The 19,746-nt window shown below is 44.0% G+C and overlaps 1 long non-coding RNA gene across 4 annotated transcripts in view; it reads left to right on the top strand.

Annotated features, from left to right (window-relative positions):
• LOC135320591 (uncharacterized) overlaps window positions 1–19,746 on the top strand; it is a 120,283-nt gene that overhangs the window by 38,773 nt on the left and 61,764 nt on the right. The gene's annotated exons all lie outside the window — the stretch shown is intronic.

The following is a 19,746-nucleotide window of genomic DNA, read 5'->3' as shown; positions in this document are numbered from 1 at the left end:
TCCTTACACAAGTGGAGGAATTACTGCAGTTTTCCTGGAACTTACTCACCACTAGTCCATCTGATTTTTCTGTGCTAGGATTCAGTATGGCCTGCTAAAAAATCTGGAGTCAGATCTTGAAACCCTGATGAAGAGGATTATTTATTTTATTTCACTATATGATAATCTTTTACTTTCAAAATTCAGAATTTTTGGTTCTTTCAGGCATTTTTGGGGGGGTTGGCAAAACAAATTTGCTCTTACCGTCTTTGCGACCTGTTGCTTTGTGCCTCTCACCTGTCTTCTGTCACTTGTGAGGCAGTTCCATTTGTGACCCTGTCCGGGTTGTTCATGTTATACAACATAAAGTCGGTAAAAGTACAGTCCCTTTTACTCCGAAGACATTCCACAAATAACTCCTTAAATCTGGGTGTGGTTTTAAGAAGACAGAATCATTAGAACATGTAATTGCAGGTTGCTAGTGCAAAATCCCCAAATCAATAGTCTAGCTCAACATCTAAAATCTTTCTAATCTACCTTGGATTTGTATGGATAAGTGAAGCAATTTGCTAAGAATTGAACACCAGGATTAGAATACAGGATGGTGTAGCTCAGCAGGTCCTCCTGAGCCAGCGCTGTGCCAGAGGGCGGGGCCGAGGGAGAGGGCGGGGCTTAGGGAAAGAGGAGGGCCAAGGAGGAGGGGGGTCCTGCCCTCCCTGAGCTGACAGTTTCATGGCAAACACCTTCATCATGTGAAGAACTTGGAGTTTCTTCTAAGAACACTAGGTTTGAAAAGAGTCATAAAAGAACGGGAGTGACAAAATCCAATTTGTCTCAAGTAGGGGAGAGCAGCTGGAAGGCCACTTGGGAGACTCGTGAGTCCAGGTGGGCAGTGTTGGTGGCTTCTACCTGAGTGGTGGGACAGTCAGTGGGACAGTCACCGGGAATAAACGAACAGATTTTAGGCATGTTTAGATTGTAAAAAGGAAAGGATGAATGATGTCTGTGAAGGTAGGATGGAGTAAGGCCCAGGTTTCTGGGTGGATTAATGAGGTAAATGATGGTCCTGCTGTGCTCTGAGGAGGGAAAGCTGCAGAGGGAGCTTTGGGGGAACCCTGATGAGTTTAGCTGTGGATAAAGTGATAGGCTGTTAAATGTGTGGTCTGGGAGCTCAGGTGAGAGCCAGTAGCGAGTAGGGGGAGGGGAGAGAGACGTTCAAGTCATTTTGTCTTGTGAGCATACAAATACTTATGAGTAATGATACACTTACGCCTCTATATTCTGGATTTAACAACCATTAACATTTTGTTATATTGACTGCAGAGGTTCCTAATATTTTTTAATAGAAATAAAATAAATAGAAACAAAATAGTGGAGTTAATAAACATCTTAGAGTTGATGTGTGTCCTTCTATGTATTTTGATACCTCATCTGTTTATAACCATAATCTATAAAAAGTTAACTAGTTTAGCATAAGTGTTAAACAGAGGGACGTGACACACAGTTTTGGGGCTTGAAGCTGATCTTCTCGGGCAAATTATGTAGCCTCTCTGTACCTTTGTTCCATCTTCTGTGACTGCCCCCGGGCCCCTCATCACAGATGATTTCCTAGACTAGATGTTGGGAGGGAGGCTGCTGAAGGGAGTAAGAAGTGGCAACTGCTAGGGACACAAGAGAGAGACAAAAAGAGATTAAAGTCAATAAACTCAGTACAAACAAATACTCTCAAAAGAGAAAGAATCCTGCAGTGTTTTGAGCCACTTAGCATAAGGGAAACAAAATCACGTGGACCCAAAGCTCTTGAGCATGTGAGTATTGTGGGTGGGAATGTGTCATCAGAAAAGGGTTGAGAAAAGGTCTTTTGGTTTCCCTTGACGTTTCCATTAAGGATGGGGAGCAGAAGTGAAAACCCTCAGCTTCAGTGGAAGCTGCTGTTTTGTGTGAAACTGACCAAACTTTGGAGACCAGTCATCAGCGGTGCTGGCAAATGAAGGGATTTCGGGATTGGGTGGGGCACTTGCTGTGACTTCCAGGTGACCTACTGGCTGGGGGCTGTGAGGCGGGCAGTAGGTTTGCAGGGAGACCCGGGCATAATCCCTGGCTCTGAGGCTGCTGGTCTGACTAGCAGACCTGGGCACAGGCAGTCCTAATGGGGCAGCTCAGGATGTGGCCTGGGACACCTGCCGTGCTGAGGGGGAGAAGAGCGCTTCCCTGAGGGGGTGTCCCTGCGGAGAGTGGAAACATCCTCCTGCAGGGGAGGAAGAGCCTCTGAGCAGGGTGCTGGTTGCACAGGCAAGACCACCCTGAGCACTGAGGGTTTGGGGAGCCGGAAGTCACACAGTGGCCCGAGCAGCCTTGTTCCTGAGAAACTAGAGGGAGAAGAGGCTGAAAAGTCAGGCTAGGGTCAGACACTGTGGTGGGTTATGAGTGACAGTAAAGGACTGGTCAGGCAGGCACGAGAGAACCCTGTGGGTGTCCCAGCTGGAGCGTCACGCCAGAGGGTGGAGCTGAGTTATAGACTTTGCCACTTATTAGCTGTGTGACTTTGAGCAAGATCACCCCAACTCTCTATATATACCTTCATCTGTAAAATGACACAGTGACAAGCTCGTGTCATCAGAAGGCTTAGTTTAGCTCTGATCCTCTGTGTCCAGTCCTGTCAGTGCTGCCCTGCAAGTTTCTGCAGTGGCTGCTCTTACCCTGAGATGGGAGGGCATAGAGGGACTTTGTAGCGCCCGAGGGCAGGAAGGGGTTGCTTTAAAAACAGACATGTAGCCGCCTGCAGCTGCAGGCCTGCAGGCAGTTTGGTTGATGGTCCTGGAGAGGACTTTGGAGGCCTTAGCATCGTCATAAGACTTGTTTTCCCTTGGGGGCCAGAATTGCCTATGCAGATTAATGTGGAAAATTTGGGCTTCTGGCAAAGCTGTTTTCAGAGATGGTAATATACATAACATATCGTAGAAAATATAATGCTTTTATTTAATCTGTGGGACTTTGCAGCTGTTGGGAACACCTCTGTTGGCCTGGTCTCCACGGAGGACACTAGGGGTCGGCAGAGCGTGCGGGAGGGCAGGTAGCCTGCAGTGCTGCTGCGGGGTGTTCTCCCGAGTAGAGCACTCTGCTGAGTTGACTCTTCTCTGAGTTTGGTTGCCAGATGAGCAGACAGCAAATTAATGAGTTCTGGTGGGATTGTATAATGACAGAATGAAAGAGGGACCCGTAGTTTTTCTGGACTAGAACACGCTTTTGGTTCCTGATCCAGTGTGTTCCATTACAGAATTGATGAGTTGTGTCTATTCTGGGACTTGTCGACTGAAAGAAATGTGTAGCCTGAAAGTTTAGAGTTACACTTTATTAGGCGGGAGGACTCGAGGCGGGATGACAGCCTTCAAATCTGTCTGAGGGACTGCTCCCAAGAAGTAGGGGAGGATCTAGGATTATATAGGAACTTTACAACAAAGACCAGGGAGTTGGAACAATAAAAGATTGCTTGTTATCTAAAGAAATCCAGGCATCTCAAGTTAAAGAATTTAGTGCCTTTGTATGTATCATTTGACCTCACTGGATTCATTCTTTAGACAAGCACCTAGCTATCTAGGGCAATTATCCTGTCTTCTTATTCTCAGTCTGTTCAGAGGGCAGCATTGTGAGTGGCTGTAGAGGCTGGGCTTCAGGTCTGTCCGCACTGGGGGGTGGCGGCAGCCTTGATGACTTGGTTTCAGCATTCTTTGTTTACTGACATGGTTGTAGTATTTTAATTCACATTGTAGTATTTTCATTCACAGACTGATTGTGGATAATCTGGAAACTTGCAAAGGAAACGAGATGGAATTACTGCAGGTACTTTCTACTTTAATAAGCCGTGTGCAAACATAAACATGGAGGAAGCATACATTTGAATTTGGTGGTGTAGGGAAGGGTTTCTGCACATTACAGGAGAACGCAAGGCAGAATATCTCTTCTTTGTTGGCAGGGATGTGGGTCAACCTGTCTTTTCTGTAGCGGTTTCTGAGAGCACTTTATGGTAATTAACAAACATTGACAAACGGTGGCACACTTTGCATTTAAGAGCTGACCTGTGCAAACGTGTATTGGACAGGTGGATTTCATAGGCAAGTGGTGAGGTGGATTGGAGAGAGGTGTAGCCCAGGCCTGGGCTCAGATTCAGGTTTAAATCGCCATTTCCTCACCAAAGGACCTTGGACTAGAGTGTAACCTCCATTAAACTGTTGGTGAATCTGTGAAATATGCATTATAATATTCGTTTCTTCCTGGGTTTGTTGTAAGTTTTAAACAGTATTATAACACACATGAAACACTTAACAGGCACTTAGCAGTGTTCACTTTGTCCTTCCGCCCCGCTTAGCGTGTGTTACAGCCGTAAAGGTAGCATGTGCCTGTTGAGGACGTACTGGTAGCCCCTTGAATAGGTTGTGAATTTGGTGATTTCCTTTAATCCTTGAAACTCTACATGCCATGGGCAGTTATTTTCATGAACAGATGAGGAATCTTAGGGTAAAGAAGACGGTGTAATTTGCCCAAAGTCAGACCATAATTTTGGGTGCAGGGGCCTCTGTTCAGCATGGGCCCCTGGGCTTTCTGCCCTCTCCGTTCAGCACCAGAGCCAGACGTGGAGTCGCCTGTCTCCCAGCCCAGAATATCCGGCAGGCAGCAACACAAACCTGGACCTGTTCTGCTTAAGCAAAAACTCCGGAGGGGAGGCAGGTACTAAAGGGATAAATGTAAAAACAGACGACTGTAAACTGTTATCAGCTCAGAGAAGGAAAGGAACACGCCTCGCCGTGCAGAGCTGGGAGCTTTCCCTTCGGGGCTGCTCTGGGGGCGTTCATTTCAGCTAAACAAACTCCGCTCCTGCACCAAGGCATGAAGGCAGGGTGCATGTAACCAGGCTGACTGTGCCTCGTTGATCATATTCATTCCTAATCCAGTGTCAGCTGTCACGGGCACTTACCTAGTAAACAGATGTCGGCCATAATCATCACGCACTTTGCTTGGTAGTTTTATTGGCCCCACTTTTGAGATGAGGTAATTGAAGCTGGGGAGTTTGCTGCATGCCCGTGATTACCTTGGAAATACCCCCACTGGTCTTTCAACCTAGACTGGTGTGGCTGTTACATCCCAGCCCTGTGAATGGCATCGTGTAGCTTCTACCAAGTGGCCCAAATGACTGACATTGATTTTCTTAATCCGTAGGAAATGGTATGTAACAATAAGAGAAAAGGTGGTAAGAAATTCTTTGGAAAACTAGAACAAAATCCAATACTTCCCCAGCTGGGGTAGCGTACCCAGTGTCACTCATCCCACTCACCGCCTGGCACCTCCTCCCTCCCGACTCCGTGTTCAGAAGCCACGCTGAGCCTTCGAAGAACATTTTGCCTCTTGACACTGTTGACTAAGACCTATGACCTCTCTGTCCCTGGTTAACTCTCTCTTCAAGGCCATTTAAATTTTATGCAGGCTCCTCCACTCCGATGTAAGAAAAGACTCTTTAAACTTCTTGATGAAGCTCCTAAATGAAGATCTTGTGAAGGAAACCTAGTCAAAACCTGGGAGGTTTGCACACAGTGACTGCATGCAACCTCACCACTTTGTGAAGTTCAGAATCAGAGGGGTGGGAGACTCAGGAAAGGCTTTTTAAGGTAGAAAGGGGAAAGTGAAAGGATGCAGGCTGTGTGAGACTGAAACATCTCGGTCCCAGCCAGCAAGGCACCTGCGTTCAGGATGGTGTATGGGGAGTACAGAGTTCTCAGAAAGAAAGAAGTGGTGGGATGGGAGGGAGGACAGATAGATTCTTTACTAGGGAAGGAAAAAGTGGGCTGAAAATTTCCTGGTTGAATAAGAGGACTGTGAAATGATGTGCTTGCATTTTGGAGAGAAGGGTTTTGTGGGGACAGGCCTAGGAGAACGCTCTCTGGCTGGGGAGTCAGCACAACAGAGAACCACAGAGAACCGGGCTGACCTCAGGGCCCCTGCTGGGGGAGGGGCTGCCCGCCATTTTGGTCCTGGGGGCTACTTCTGTCCCTTAGCTGGGGCCTCAGAACTCCCTTCACATCCCAGTCCTGTTGATACAAGAAAACATAAGTGGGGCATGGGAAGGGCTGTGTCCCAGGCTTTGGTTGAGCCCCTGGAATGTGCCCCACCAGACGTGGGTCCTTGGCTTCATGCAGGAAAGGTTTCAAGAGCAAGCCACTGTTGAGTAAAGATAGATTTATTCACAGAGACACATTGAAAGGCAGGAGAAATGCCACGAGGTGTGGGGGTTGGGTGCTCAGATTAAAAGTAGGTACACACTCCACAGACAAAGTGTGGGCCTTCTCCGAAGAGGGAGAGAGAGTGATGACCGCAAGGTGGCGCTGTGTTGCTGGTTTTCATGGGCTTGGTTGTTTTATATGCTAATAATTAGAAGGAGCAGCCTAAGGGCAAGGGGCTGGGATTCCCAGGGAGTTGGCCATTTCCCACCGTTTGACCTTTTGTGGCTAGCCTTGGGATGGCCATGGTGCCTTGGGGCATGTTATTCACCATGTTACTATTACAACGGGTGTATAATGAAGCTCAAGATCTGCTAGAAGTAAAATCTCTTCATCCTGAGCCTCAAGGCCTACTGGGGGTTGAATCCTTCACCATTTTGATGTTAATTGCTGTGGCCTTCATTGAATGGCTGTGCTCTGGCCCCTTCCATCCTGTCTCACTGTGTTGACACAGAGAGAGCAAAGGCCGGGCCCTGCCTGTGCTCCTGCATTTAACAGGGAGAGGGGTGATGTGGGCTGAGGATGACTCTGAGTGGTGAGAAGGATGTTTCAGATTTTCCCACGTGGGACATGGGGACGTGCCAGCAGCCACCGCAGATTTATCTCACGGGCATTATCGCTTGTGTCACTCATCTTTTTCTATTTTTCTTTCTTTTTTTTTCAAGTATTTAATCTAAATTTAACATCAGGTTTTCTTAGGAAAGAAATTTCTCTTTTTCTTTTCATTGGGGCTCTTTTGGGGGGGTAGGTAATTAGGTGTATTTATCTGTTAGAGGAGGCCCTGGCGGTTTAACCCGGGACCCCGTGCACGCTAAGAACACGCTCTACCACTGAGCTCTATCACCCGCCCCATCATCTTTTACATTTTGCTTTAGCTGCCAAGAATCTTACGGCTGAATTTCTAGTCGGCCTTTAACACTTACCCTGACTTCATGGCATTCGTTTTTATGAGTTTACTTCCCCCTGGTTTCAGTTAAGTATTGAATCTCCATTTTCTTTTCACTCTAACTTTTGTCTTTTTGTTGTTATGGTTGTTAAGCTGTGTTAAAAATTGTTTAATTTCTCTTTTAGCAGGAGGCTGAAAGTAAATAAATATGTAAACAAACTTATCACACTTAAATGTTTTATACATTCTAAGCTGTTTATTAGTTACTTAAAAACCGAATTGAATACTGAAGTGATAACATTTTAAAATTATTTTTTAACATTTTATAAAAGTATAGCTGATTTACAATATGATATAAGTTTCAGGTGTACAATAGTTGCACAATTTTTATTGTTATGCTCCATTTATAGTTATTGTAAAACATTGGCTATATTCCCTGTGTCATAAGATACATCCCTGTAGCGTGTTTATGTTACATGGAGCAGTTTGTATAAGAAAGTTGCGTAATACAAAGTCTGGGGCGTGGCTCTGTCTAACCCATGTTCCCGGTCACCCTTCCTGTCAGAGCCCAGGCCCTCACTCCTGTCTGCAGGGGAGCAACTGGAGGCAGCCCTCATCAGCGCTGGCACCACCCTCTGAGTGGCAGTGACAGCAGTGACTGTGTGTGGACGTGCAAAGTGTTGTTCCAGGAGCTTTACATGCATTTCTGCATTTAATAATTAAAGCACTCCTGTGAGGAATCATTTTAGGTTTTTAATGAATAATACATTTTATTTTGATTTTGAGAGTTCAAATTTCCAGAAAATTTACTGGAATAGTACAATAAAGGCTTAGATACAGTTCACCTAAAAGGGCACTGTTTGCCCTTTTGTGTCTGGCTTATTTTAGTATAAACTTTCAAGGTTCATCCATGTTGTAGCCTCAGTCAGTACTTTATTCTTTTGGTTTTATAATATCTTTTTTCTTTTTTTTTCCGTTTTTTCTCTATTTAAAAATATTTTCATTGAATTCTAGTCAGTTTATAATGTTGCGTCAGTTTATAATTTTGCATCAGTTTCTTGTGTACAGCACAACACTTCATTTATATAGGAACATACATGTATTCATTTTCATATTCTTTTTCAACATAAGTTACTATAAGTTATTAAATATATTCTCCTGTGCTATACAGTATAAACTTGCTGTTTACTCTATACATACTCAGTATGTGCAAATCTTGAACTCCCAATTTATTTCTTCCCACACCCTCTCCCCTCTGGTAACCATAGTTTGGTTTCTATGTCTGTGTGTCTGTTTCTGTTCTGTAGATAAGTTTATCTTTTTGTTTGTTTGTTTTTTTAGATTCCACATGTGAGCGATCTCATATGGTATTTTTCTTTCTCTTTCTGGCTTACTTCACTTAGAATGACATTCTCCACGTCCATTCATGTTTCTACAAATGGCATTATTTTATTATTTTTTTATGGCTGAATTGTAGTCTATTGTACAAATATACTACAACCTCTTTATCCAGTCATCTGTCAGTGGACATTTAGGTTGTTTCCATGTCTTGCTATTGTAAATAGTGCTGCTCTGAATATTGGGGTGTAGGTAACATTTTGAATTATGGTTCCTTCTGGATATATGCCCAGGGGTGGGATTGCTGGGTCTTATGGGAGGTCAATGTTTTGTCTTTTGAGGAACCTCTGTACTGGTTTCCACAATGGCTCCACCAAACTGCAACCACAGTGTAGGAGGGTTCCCTATTCTCCACAGCCTCTCCAGCATTTATTGTTTGTGAACTTCTGAATGATGGCTATTCTGACTGGTGAGATGTGATATTTGATTGCAGTTTTGATTTGCATTTCTCTGATAATGATATTGAGCATTTTTTCATGTGCCTATTGGCCATTTGTATGTCTTCATTGGAGAAAAGCTTCTTTAGGCCTTCTGCCCATTTTTGAATTGAATTGTTTGTTTTTCTTTCTTATCAAGTGTAAAAGGTGTTATATATTCTGGGAATTAAGCCCTTGTCAGTCTCATTTATTGCAACTATTTTCTCCCATTCCATAGTTTGTCTTTTAGTTTTGCTTACTGTTTCCTTTGCTGTGCAAAACCTTGTAAGTTTAATTACATCCCACTTGTATATTTTTGCTTGTATTTCTATTGCTTCAGTAGACTGCTCTAGGAGAACATTGCTGAGATGTATGTCAGATATTTTGCCTATGTTTTCTTCTAAGAGGTTTATAGTGTCTTGTCTACATGTTTAAGTCTTTAAGCCATTTTGAATTTATTTTTGTGTATGCTGTGAGGGAGTAGTCTAACTTCATTCATTTACATGCAGCTGTCCAGTTATCCCTACACCATTTGCTGAAGAGGCTGTCTTTACTCCATTGTATGTTCTCACCTCCTTTGTCAAAGATTCAATGACCAAAAGTTTGTGGGCCTATTCTTGGTAATTTTGTTTATCCATTCATTGATGGATGGATATTGTTTGTAACCTTTGTCTACTCTGAATGATACTGCCATGAATATTGATGTGCAAGTTTTTGTGAGAATATGTTTTCATTCTGTTGGCTGTACAGTTGGCCCGCCATATCTGTAGTTTCCACTTCATGGATCCAGATGGCTGATTGTAAAGGGACTCAAACATCCTTTGATTATGGTATCCAGGGTGGGGGGTTGGTTTCAGGAACCAAGGATACTGAGGGATGACTCTACATGTAGGAGTGGAATTGCTGAGCCATATAACTCTAACCTTTTGAAGAAACACCAGACTTCTCCAAAGAAGCTGCACCATTGTCCCTTTCCACTGGCCGCAAATGAGGTATCTCTGCCTCCTCAACGACACTTGTTATTGTCGATGTTTTGATTAAAACCGTCCTAGTGGGTGTAAAATGAGAACTCATTTTGATTTCGATTTGGCTAGTGATGCTGAGCTTCTTTTCATGTGCTTATCGGCCATTTGTGTATTTATTTAAATCCTTGGCAAATTTAAACATTGGGTCGATTTTCTTTGTATTGTTCAGTTGTAAGCATTTTTTATATACCCTGAATACTAGTCTCTTCTTAGATACATGCTTGGCAAAATTTTTCTCCTATTCTGCAGATTGTCCTTTCACTTTAGTTTTTTTAACCATTAAAACAATTTCTTTACAGGGGAGGTAATTAGATGTATTGATTTATTTTATTTTTCTTGCTAAGCATGCACTCTGTCACTTGATATACCCCCTTCCCCTGTCATTTCACTTTCTTGATGATGTAATTTGTAACAAAAAGGTTTTAAATTTGATGAAGTCCAGTTTATCTGCTTTTATCTTCTATCACTTGTGCTCTTCGTATTGTATGTAGGAAACCAAAGCCTATCCTAGGACCACAAAGATTTATACTGTGTCTTCTTTTAGAAAGTTTATAGGTTTAGTTATTACGTTTCTGTCTGTGATCAATTTTGAATTAATTTTTATTTATTTAAAATATGGGGGTCCAGATTCCAGATTCATTCTTTTGCCTGCAGATACTCAGCACTCCCTGCACCATTTGTTGAATAGACTATTCTTTCAATGGAGTGTTGTTGACACCCTTGTGGAAAACTGACTGTAAATGTAAGTTTTTCCCCCTGGGTTTTTATTATGTCTGATAGATTTATTTATCCAAACTTATGCCAGTACCATTCTGACTTAGTACTATAGCTTTTTAGTACCCTTTAAAGTGAGTCCTCCAACTTTGCTCTGCTTTTTCAAGATTGTTTTGGCTGACCTGGGCCCCTTGCACTTCCATATGAATTTTGGGATCACTTTTTCAATTTTTGCAAAGAAGTCAGCTGGAATATTGATAAGGATTCCACTGAATTTGTAACTCACTTTGGGGATTCTTAACATTTTTAACAATATTGTCTACCATTCCATGAACATGGGATGTGTTCCATATATGTAGATCTTTTAAGTATTATTTCGGTGATACATCAAAATATTCAATGTACAAATCTTGTAAATTTTTGTTAAATGTATCTCTCATTTTATTTTTAATGCTGTTGTAAATGGAAAGGTTGAGCTTCTTGAGGGTAAGACTATATATTAATTTGTTTATTTCTAGGATTTCTACACAGCAAATACTCTAGGTTTATATTTGCTACATAAATCTATCCACAACTCTTCCCACCCCCGTGTTATAAGAAACCAAGACCCAGGTTAAGCTACCTGAACACCTATGTGGAAGTGAGAAATGAGACCCTTGGGTGGGGCTTTGTGAAGATGATACTGAGAGCTTATTTAGGATGGCTTCATCTTAAATTCCTTTAAACAACACTTTTGGTGTAGTCAGATACATTAAGATCATGCCCTTTTGATGTGCAGAGGAGCTAAGACTATCATTTTCAAATAATTTCTAGTGAGAGTGTTGTACTTGAAATCAAATTTGCATCAATCTTTGAAGATACATGTTTCAGGAATTTTGACTAAAGAACACCTGTCTTTATTCATTAATGACAACTAAATTCTCAAGCAACATGTAAGAGTTTGAGCAAACTGCCCCAGCCCCGTAGTGCTGGTTGGCTGCAGCTGTAACTGGAGTCAGTGCTTACCTCTCCCATCACGCTTGGGCTGATCTGCTCAAAGGTGTTCGTCCAAATGTTTGTCTGTAGTCTGTTGGACAAAGCCATAAAACATTGAGTTAATGTTGCTGGAATGCGATATATTCCTATTAATATTAAGTAAGCACATATTGAGTGCTTACTGTATGTTGGGAATTGTCCCTCAGCCTCACATGTATATTATTTCACTTAAAACTTCATATATTTCCTTGTTATTCTCACTTTACAGATAAGGAGACTGAGAATTAGGTCTTCTGTATTTTGGATGGAGCTCATTATCAATGACAGGAAGTTGTAAGGAAAAAGATATTGATTCATCCTGAGAAAATATTTTTCTGACCGTCAGCAGTGAAGAGGGTGAACACTGAAGAAGGTGATCATTGTTTGAATGAGACGAGCCCCGGGTTGTACGGAGTCAGCATCCCTGTCCTGGACACGGCACGTGTAGATCTGTGTGGTGGGTGAGGCGGCGAGGCCGCGCAGGGAACGCGGATGCCGGGCCATTGGGCTGTGCTCAGGCCCGGTGGGGCTTTCTCCTAAGGGCAGTGGACCGTCATTGACAGATTTTTAGTAGGGGAGTGGGGTGCTCTCGTAGATCACTTTTGTCTTGTAGAATGCTTAGAAACATTTAGAAGGCTCTGCAGGAGGTGATGTGATGAGTCAGATTATGGTGGCTGCCAGGTGTAGGAGTGTAGAATTTTCAAGTGGTTTTCAGTCCCAGTTTTGTGGCTGAGTAGCTGTGTCACTTTGGATGATGCACTCAAGGAAGTAAACAATTTATCTAATCAATTGAAGAAGTGATGTACCGACCTCCCAGGACTGCTGTGGCGATCCAGTGAGATAACGTGTGCACAGTGTGCAGCGTGGTCCCCAGCACACAGTCAGTGCTGAGTGAGTGCCAGTGAGTACCTGGTAGGTCAGTTGTGGGTGGTGGGACTCGGTGACTGAGGAAATCTTGGCCCTGAAGGTGGGGTCCAGTCACATCTGTGAGTGATGGGCCTGAGCTGGGGGAGGCAGGGAGACCTTGCCCCCCGACCAGGGGCCCTGGGTAGGACGGCTATGGGAGGAGGACCGTGAAGTCAGCTCTTTGCAGGTGGAGCTCGAGTTGCCTTTGAGACATCTAAGTGCATTGTCATGAGCTCAAAGAGGAGGTCTGGGACCGGGGTGTGAATTTTCCTATAATCTTAATCCCTGAGGACGCCGAGGTATTGATCACTGAACGTGAAGACATACTTTACAGGACAAGTGAATAGTAGTATCATCTCTGTCATCAAAGCTCACATCTCTTTATTCATCACAAGTTTGCTATTGGGTACTTACAGAGCTCATTTCACCGCCATCCCCTGGGCTCAGGCTCCACAGTAAAGAGCTGGTGAGCCTCCCTCTTTTCCAGAAGAAGACACATTTAGCTGGTAGAATTCTGTACCTCGCCAGACTTAGAATTTTAGTTTGTTGTTTTAATTCTATTTTCTGTTAGCCATCTCCTGACAGGAGAGACGTTTTACCTCATGGACATATTTCAATTAGCTGTTACTGAGAATTGCTGATCTGATCCATAGTGTAAGTATTATATTAACCTTGTAGAGTATTTATCATTTTTCTGTCTTTGCCCTTTAATTTTGTATGCCCCTTCAAGTCTCTATCCTATTTGGGGCCTTATTTTTTTTAATTAAAAAATGTCTATTTGCAGTTAAGAAAACAAAAGAAAAGAAAAAATACACATGATAGCTAAACTTAGAAAATATCTAGTGTGTTTTCTGTCTCGGCAACGGAGGGTTCTAGAAACTCGTGAAAACCTTCATTACACAAGTTTCTTAAAATGCTGATTAAGAAATAAAACCTTCCTTCTTCATCTTTCAAGCTGCACAGCTAATTGTGAAGAAAGTGAGGGGAAATCCTCAGAAGCCAAGACAAACCAGAAAGCAGGGATTCTGGGTGATACGCAAGCCTTAGAAGCCCTGGGGTGCCTGTTGGCTCCTGTACTGAGTTTCAGTTGCCTTGACTGGAGGGTAGGAGGTGAGCCCGAGTCCTCTCACACTGGGAGTTGGATGACTGATCATATGTAAAGCCAAGCCCATCCCGAGTAGCATGGTTTACTAAAGGGTTAACTATGAAAAAAATTCCTCAAGGTAAGACATTAAGGAAAGTCAATTTTTTTGGAAGAGGGGAAAAATAACAAATCCAAAGTAAGGATATAGTTTAAAGCTCTTCTGGCATGAGAGTAACCACAAACTCCTGGCAGAGAATCACAGCTACTCCTGGAATGAGAAGCTGTGGTTTGAATGAATCAGTGAGCAGCCATTCCGAAAAAGGCCTCCAGAGTCTTGAGGATCAAGATACTTGACTGCAAACACCTGTCTTCCAAGGTCTCAATCAAATAACCAGAAAGGTTTTATAGGAAAGAAGCCATAATCATAGTTCTATTTCTTAACATTTCTTTATGCTAGGAATTCAGAGGTGACTATGGAGTTGTCTCCTCTTTTATGGACCTTACCTTCTCTTTGGGGAGACAAACTGACATAGTTGGGGAGCTTGGTGGAGGGAGGTGATAGTCTGTTGCAATTAGCCAGGAGAGGAGATTAAGAAAGCAGTGAAGGGTGGGTGAACTTTTTAGCTAAGGACATTCTTGTTCTGCTGGCTCTTAATTGCAGGCTCAATGAGCAGTCAATGGAGGGAATAGATCTTACGGAGGATGGACTTAGCTCAGGCCTCTTTAGAATGGACAAGTGAACCTGGAGAAAGACAGTCAAATCTGTGCAGACATTAAAGTTCACTTGAACGTGCTCCATCCCTGAGCCAAAGATAGGACAAATATGCAGCACTTCTTAAGGACAGAGGAGTGGTTTTTAAGGTTCTCCAAGAATGAAGCCCAGGGAACCGAGATGGCCAGTTGTCAAACTGTGACTTTGCTCTTTGGACGGTGTACCCACCAAGGGTATTGGCCTTTTATACATTTCAATTTCTCTTTAATACATGTCAGGTGATGAGGACGTGGGCACAAGTGTTTGACATCTTGTCGAGGCGACTTTGGGTACCTGCCTAGAAACGCGGGCATGGCTACAACTGCGTCACACATGTTGCCGCCCATCCCGCTCCCCGGCTCCGTGATCACGGCAGAGTGGTTCCTTGTTGACCTGTCCATCTCCTCTGTGACATCATAACTCATGAAAAGACCGGAGAGTATTAACTTGGCTTTTTTAAAGTCAAAGGAACAGATCTAATATGGAGTCAGATTTATTCTTTCCTATTTCAGTATTGCCATGGAGAAGACAGTTTGGGCAGCTTTTTGTAAGGTCCTCGAGGCTTTCTCTCTCAGCCTCTGGGGGCCTCTATTGAAAACCCTTGATAGCTGTCTGGCCTGCTGGAAAACCACTCCGACTGTTTTGCCCTGAAGATGTGTTCAGTTTATAACTCATCTCTACTCCTTGGAAAACAACTCAATAAAAACTCAGTTGGTTTTCCACCAGCCATGGGCAGGGATGAGGGATACCTTGTTATTAATTCATAAAATAATAATAATAATAAAAATAGTAATAATAATAATAATAATAATAATAATAATAATAATAAAAAGAAGTCTTAAAACAGCACTGGGCACATAGGTGAGTCAATAAATGCTTCCTGGCTTAAATCAAAAGTGATGACTCAGTGATTCCATGGCTGCTGTATTTGCTGAGCTAGTTACTCCTTTGCTCCATTACACATTTTTTTAACTGAAAAAGAAATACATGCAAATGGTTAAAAAAATTTCAAACAGAGCACAAAAATACACAAGTGAAAGAAGTTTTCCCTCATCCTCTCTTCTTTCAGCCCTCCCTGGAGATGCCACTGTTTACTATCCTTTGGGTGCTTTTCCAGATATGCTCTGCCCATTCCCACCTATGTATGTAAATTCCTTTAAAGTTTTAGTTATTTTTGACTTAAAGGGATTTAAATCCTCAAGAGGCTTCTGCCTGGGTAATAGAACAGAACAAATCTGACTCCATATTAGATCTTTTCCTTTGACTTTAACCCTATGCTCTGTCTCCTAGGCTTCATCTTGCTTGTAAAACAATGTTGCTTAGAGCCTGAAATATACAGGAGAACCTATTCTGAAGGCTCTGATCTTTAAGTATATTTAACACATTTTCATTCATAAAAAGATAAGAAATTGCAGAATAGAAAATAACTTTTGTTTTGTTAGAGGTTTACAGAGATTTGACCCAGGCAGATAGCTGCAAGAACAAAGGATTCTAACAAGAAGGAATTCCTACACCAAGAAGATTGCAACAACCAAGCACGTAGGAAAGGAGCGTGAATTCTGACTTGGGGAGATGGTTTTCCAGGACATTAGTTTGCCATCTAGGTCTACAGAAACTTGCTATTCCATGCCCCAACACCTGGTCTCCCAACTTATTGGCCTGTCCTGCACTGAAGAGAATGAATTTGGATTTGGTAGCACTCCTATATACCTAGCAAGCTGGGCACTGGAACTGAGTGTTATGGAAACAACAGGCCAGCCAAGGAACAATCACCACTCGGAGTGTTGGCGTACTCAGATTTATTATGCCGGCGGGCTCAGAGGGGCTTCTGCTCCGAAGTTCTGAGCACCCACCTCCAAGACATACACATGAAGTTTTAAAGGGTTAATTACAAGTAAGGGTGTATTAGCCAATAAGGCTCAAGCAACAAAAAGGAAGGAATCAGCACACTGGTGCTTGTCAACTTGTAATAGACACTTGTTGAGCTTCGATTTACGACTTAGCTTGTTAGCCCAGTAAACTGACACTAAACTTCAGATTTACGAGTTAGCCCAGCAGAATTTAGATCAGTAAACCGACACTTATCACACTTAGATTTGTGACTTAGCTTGTTAGCCCAGCTGGGCTTTTCCTTCACATGAGGACAGCTCTCCCACACCCAGGGAACTACTGTGAGCCCTTGATTTTTCCACTAGGGTGGAGTGTGGTTTACCCAGGACGGATGGGGACTATGCACCAACACTCAGGCAGTCTGCTCTGTCTGGGGCTCTGATCTTGAACCACCCCTCTCCCTGCTAGCCCAACACCTGGGACAGTGGAGCTAAGGCAAAGATCGTGCCTGCCTGTTTCCCAGCGTGTAAAAGGGGAATATGTACTCTTCCCAAGGTAGTTCTGAGCGACAACACCTGCGGGTGCTTGGTTCCCAGACCAACAGAAAACCCTGCTCCCCTTGGGGGCAACAGGTGTGATACCCGTAGGGGTTCTGCAGCAGCTTCGGATGGAGGTCTGGATCAGGGAGGTAAAACTTGAGCTGCGGGCCTTGAAGTGTTACAGAAGGGTACAGAGGCAGGACTGCCGCCTTCTTCAGGGTGCCACCAGAGGTAAAGCTTTTTCTCTCCATCCCCGCTAGGACCTTACCCTTTCCAGATCCCTCCCTTCTCTCTGCTCTTCCTGTCCATCTGTCTCCCTCCACTTTTTCCCTCCTCCCCTCCCCCTCCCATCTTTTCCCTCCCTCACTGCCCCACCTTCTCTCGCAGAACCCAGAGCGGATTGCTGGCCCTCCTGCGCATGGGCGGTCGGGGTCAGCTGGACCGCGGGTTGGAAGCTCCATCTCCGAGCCGGGGATTAGCCCCAAAGGCTTCTCAGCTCTGTCGCCCGGCAGGCCTTTAGCTCCTGCCCGGGGCCGGTGCCTCTGGCTGTGGAAGTGCAATGTGGGGTCTCCCGGGAAAGGGGTCAGGTGGCTGCGGGAGGGCGGTCAGCGTGTCACAGACCACGAGGGCGTGAGTCAGCCTGTGTTCAGCTGAATTGCTCGGGCCAGACCCCTCTGCCCGCGCCACCTGCCCCAGTGCCCCAGTGCCACAGCTTCCCGGGGCCAGGTGTGCACCTGCCGCCTCTCACCCAGCCGGGCTCCCCTCAGTCCGCTGCTGGCGTCCCCTTCCCCTCTCTCGCCCGCGAGTCCTCTCCTCCCGGGCTTCCTCTCCTCGGCCACCGGCCCGTTCCCACAACTGGGTGGGCTGCGTCCCAGGCGGGCGGGGTCTGCGGACCCGGACGGGGCAGCTGGGGCTGGGGCTGGGGATGGCCTCCGAGCAGGGCTGCAGCCCGCGTTTCCACCCATTTCCCTGCCCCGCGACTCCGGGGCTGCCCTGGTCTTCCTTTCCCGCTCCCTGAGGAACAGCTCAGTGGCGTCTGCACTGCTCCCTGGGCTGAGAGCCTCCGGCTGTAAAGCCCAGCTACTGGTGGAGTCCGGAAAAGGGATCCTCAGTGCCAAGCGAGCTTCTGTCTCCTCCCTCAGTGTTTCTGCCCCAGGTAAGTACCTTGAACACTTTCAGGTGTTATGATGGCGGTGCTTGTTGGTGTCATGTGTTTTTATAGTGAGAGGGATTACAGTGTTGAAAGCAGGGCTTGGTTCAGTTAAAAATGAGCTGAAGGCATAAGGCTGTGTCATCCTCCTTCCTTCCCTCTCCCAGGGTGAATAGTGTGACCATCGATTTTAAAAAGACAGTTACATTCCCTAACTAGCCCAGCCCAGCTTGGTGTGTTAACAGGAAGATCACCACCAGAGGCTTTGGAGACCCAGGGACATTGCAGTCCTAAAGAGCTCCTGGCACAGTTTGGTTTGTTTTGGTTTTTTGTTTTTCTTAAATTGTGGGGCAGACTAAGTAGTATAGAGGGAAAAATAATTATCAAGAAATATTTTTTCATATAACAGCTTTATTGTGATATTGTTCACACACCATGAAGTCCACCCATTTAAATGGTACAATTCAGCAGCTTTTAGCATATTTACAGTTGTGCAACAATTATTATTCCAGAACGTTTTCATCACATCAGAAAGACCAGTGGAAATGAATGACCAATCCACCCCTCCCCAGTGGTGGTTTTAAAGAAGTTTCTTGGCTATTCTTGACCATAAATTAACTTGTTACATTCCATGAAAAATCTGGGAGGAATTCTAATCAGAATTGCAATGAATCTGTCTATCAAAATAGGAAGAATTAATGTCTTTATGGCATAAACTTCTTCTACTCATGAATATAACTGGGACCCTATATTTTCATCTCTCCAGAGCCTGGCCCATGGGAAGTCCTCACTAATTGTTGGGCTTGTGAATGATGAGATTCTATACATCATTAGTTGCAACTGTAGCCTTTCACAGAAGAGAAAATTAACCTCAGTGAAGCCAAGTGACTCTCTGATGGTCAGAAAGAGTGACAGCCAGTGCTGGAGTGATCCAGTGGACTTGGTGCTTGCAACTAAAAATATTCAGCAGCTACAGCTAAGGGGATTAGAGTGTTCTTTTATTTTTCCTTAATGGCGTTGCTTTTATTTTTACTTATTTTTTTAAATTAATTTTTTTGAAGTGTAGTCAATTTACAATGTTAGTTTCAGGTGTACAGCAGAGATTCAGTTATGAACATATGCATATGTGTATAAATATGTTTTAGATTGTTTTTAGTACAACTCATTACAAGAAATTGAATATAGTTCCCTGTGCTATATAGTAGGTCCTTGTCATTTATTTTATATTTATTAACGTGTATCTGTTAATCCCCCCTTTCCTGCCTGCTAACCACAGTTGGCTTTCTATGTCCATGAGTCCATTTCTAGGAGCACCATTTTTCTTAGTAATATATGCTGGTTGGCTGCTTTCAGTTTCAGTAATTCCATCTGTGGGTGCTTTTCTTCTGGTGGCCTTTATGTGGTTTGTACACGTGGTAATAGAGGTCTGTATTTGGGAGAACTCCAGGCCTCGTGTAGTCCCTGGTACAGAGTTCCCACTGAGTTGATGCTTGAACTGGGAAAAAAACATAGTAAATGTTGGAATTTCCAATATGGTTGAGACTTCCAGGTTTCTATAACCTGCTTAGCCCACCTTAATATTGGCTGCACCCTTACTTGGTAATTTGGTGGAATTCCATGGTATGGTGGTGTAGAGACAGGGCCTTTTATGCTTATTCTCTTTCCTTTTTCTAACACTCATTCTCCTGGGTCTCCCAGATCCTCCCCCAGCAGTGCCCAGGGCTGGCTTGGTGCTGCACTGAGGATATATTTATTAATAAGGACCTTTCCTCATCTCTTCTGAGC

Source organism: Camelus dromedarius, unplaced genomic scaffold (assembly GCF_036321535.1).
Source record: "Camelus dromedarius isolate mCamDro1 unplaced genomic scaffold, mCamDro1.pat HAP1_SCAFFOLD_161, whole genome shotgun sequence".
Classification (NCBI taxonomy): domain Eukaryota; kingdom Metazoa; phylum Chordata; class Mammalia; order Artiodactyla; family Camelidae; genus Camelus; species Camelus dromedarius.
Note: the sequence above shows the minus strand (reverse complement) of the source record. Positions and strands in the feature narration are given on the sequence as shown.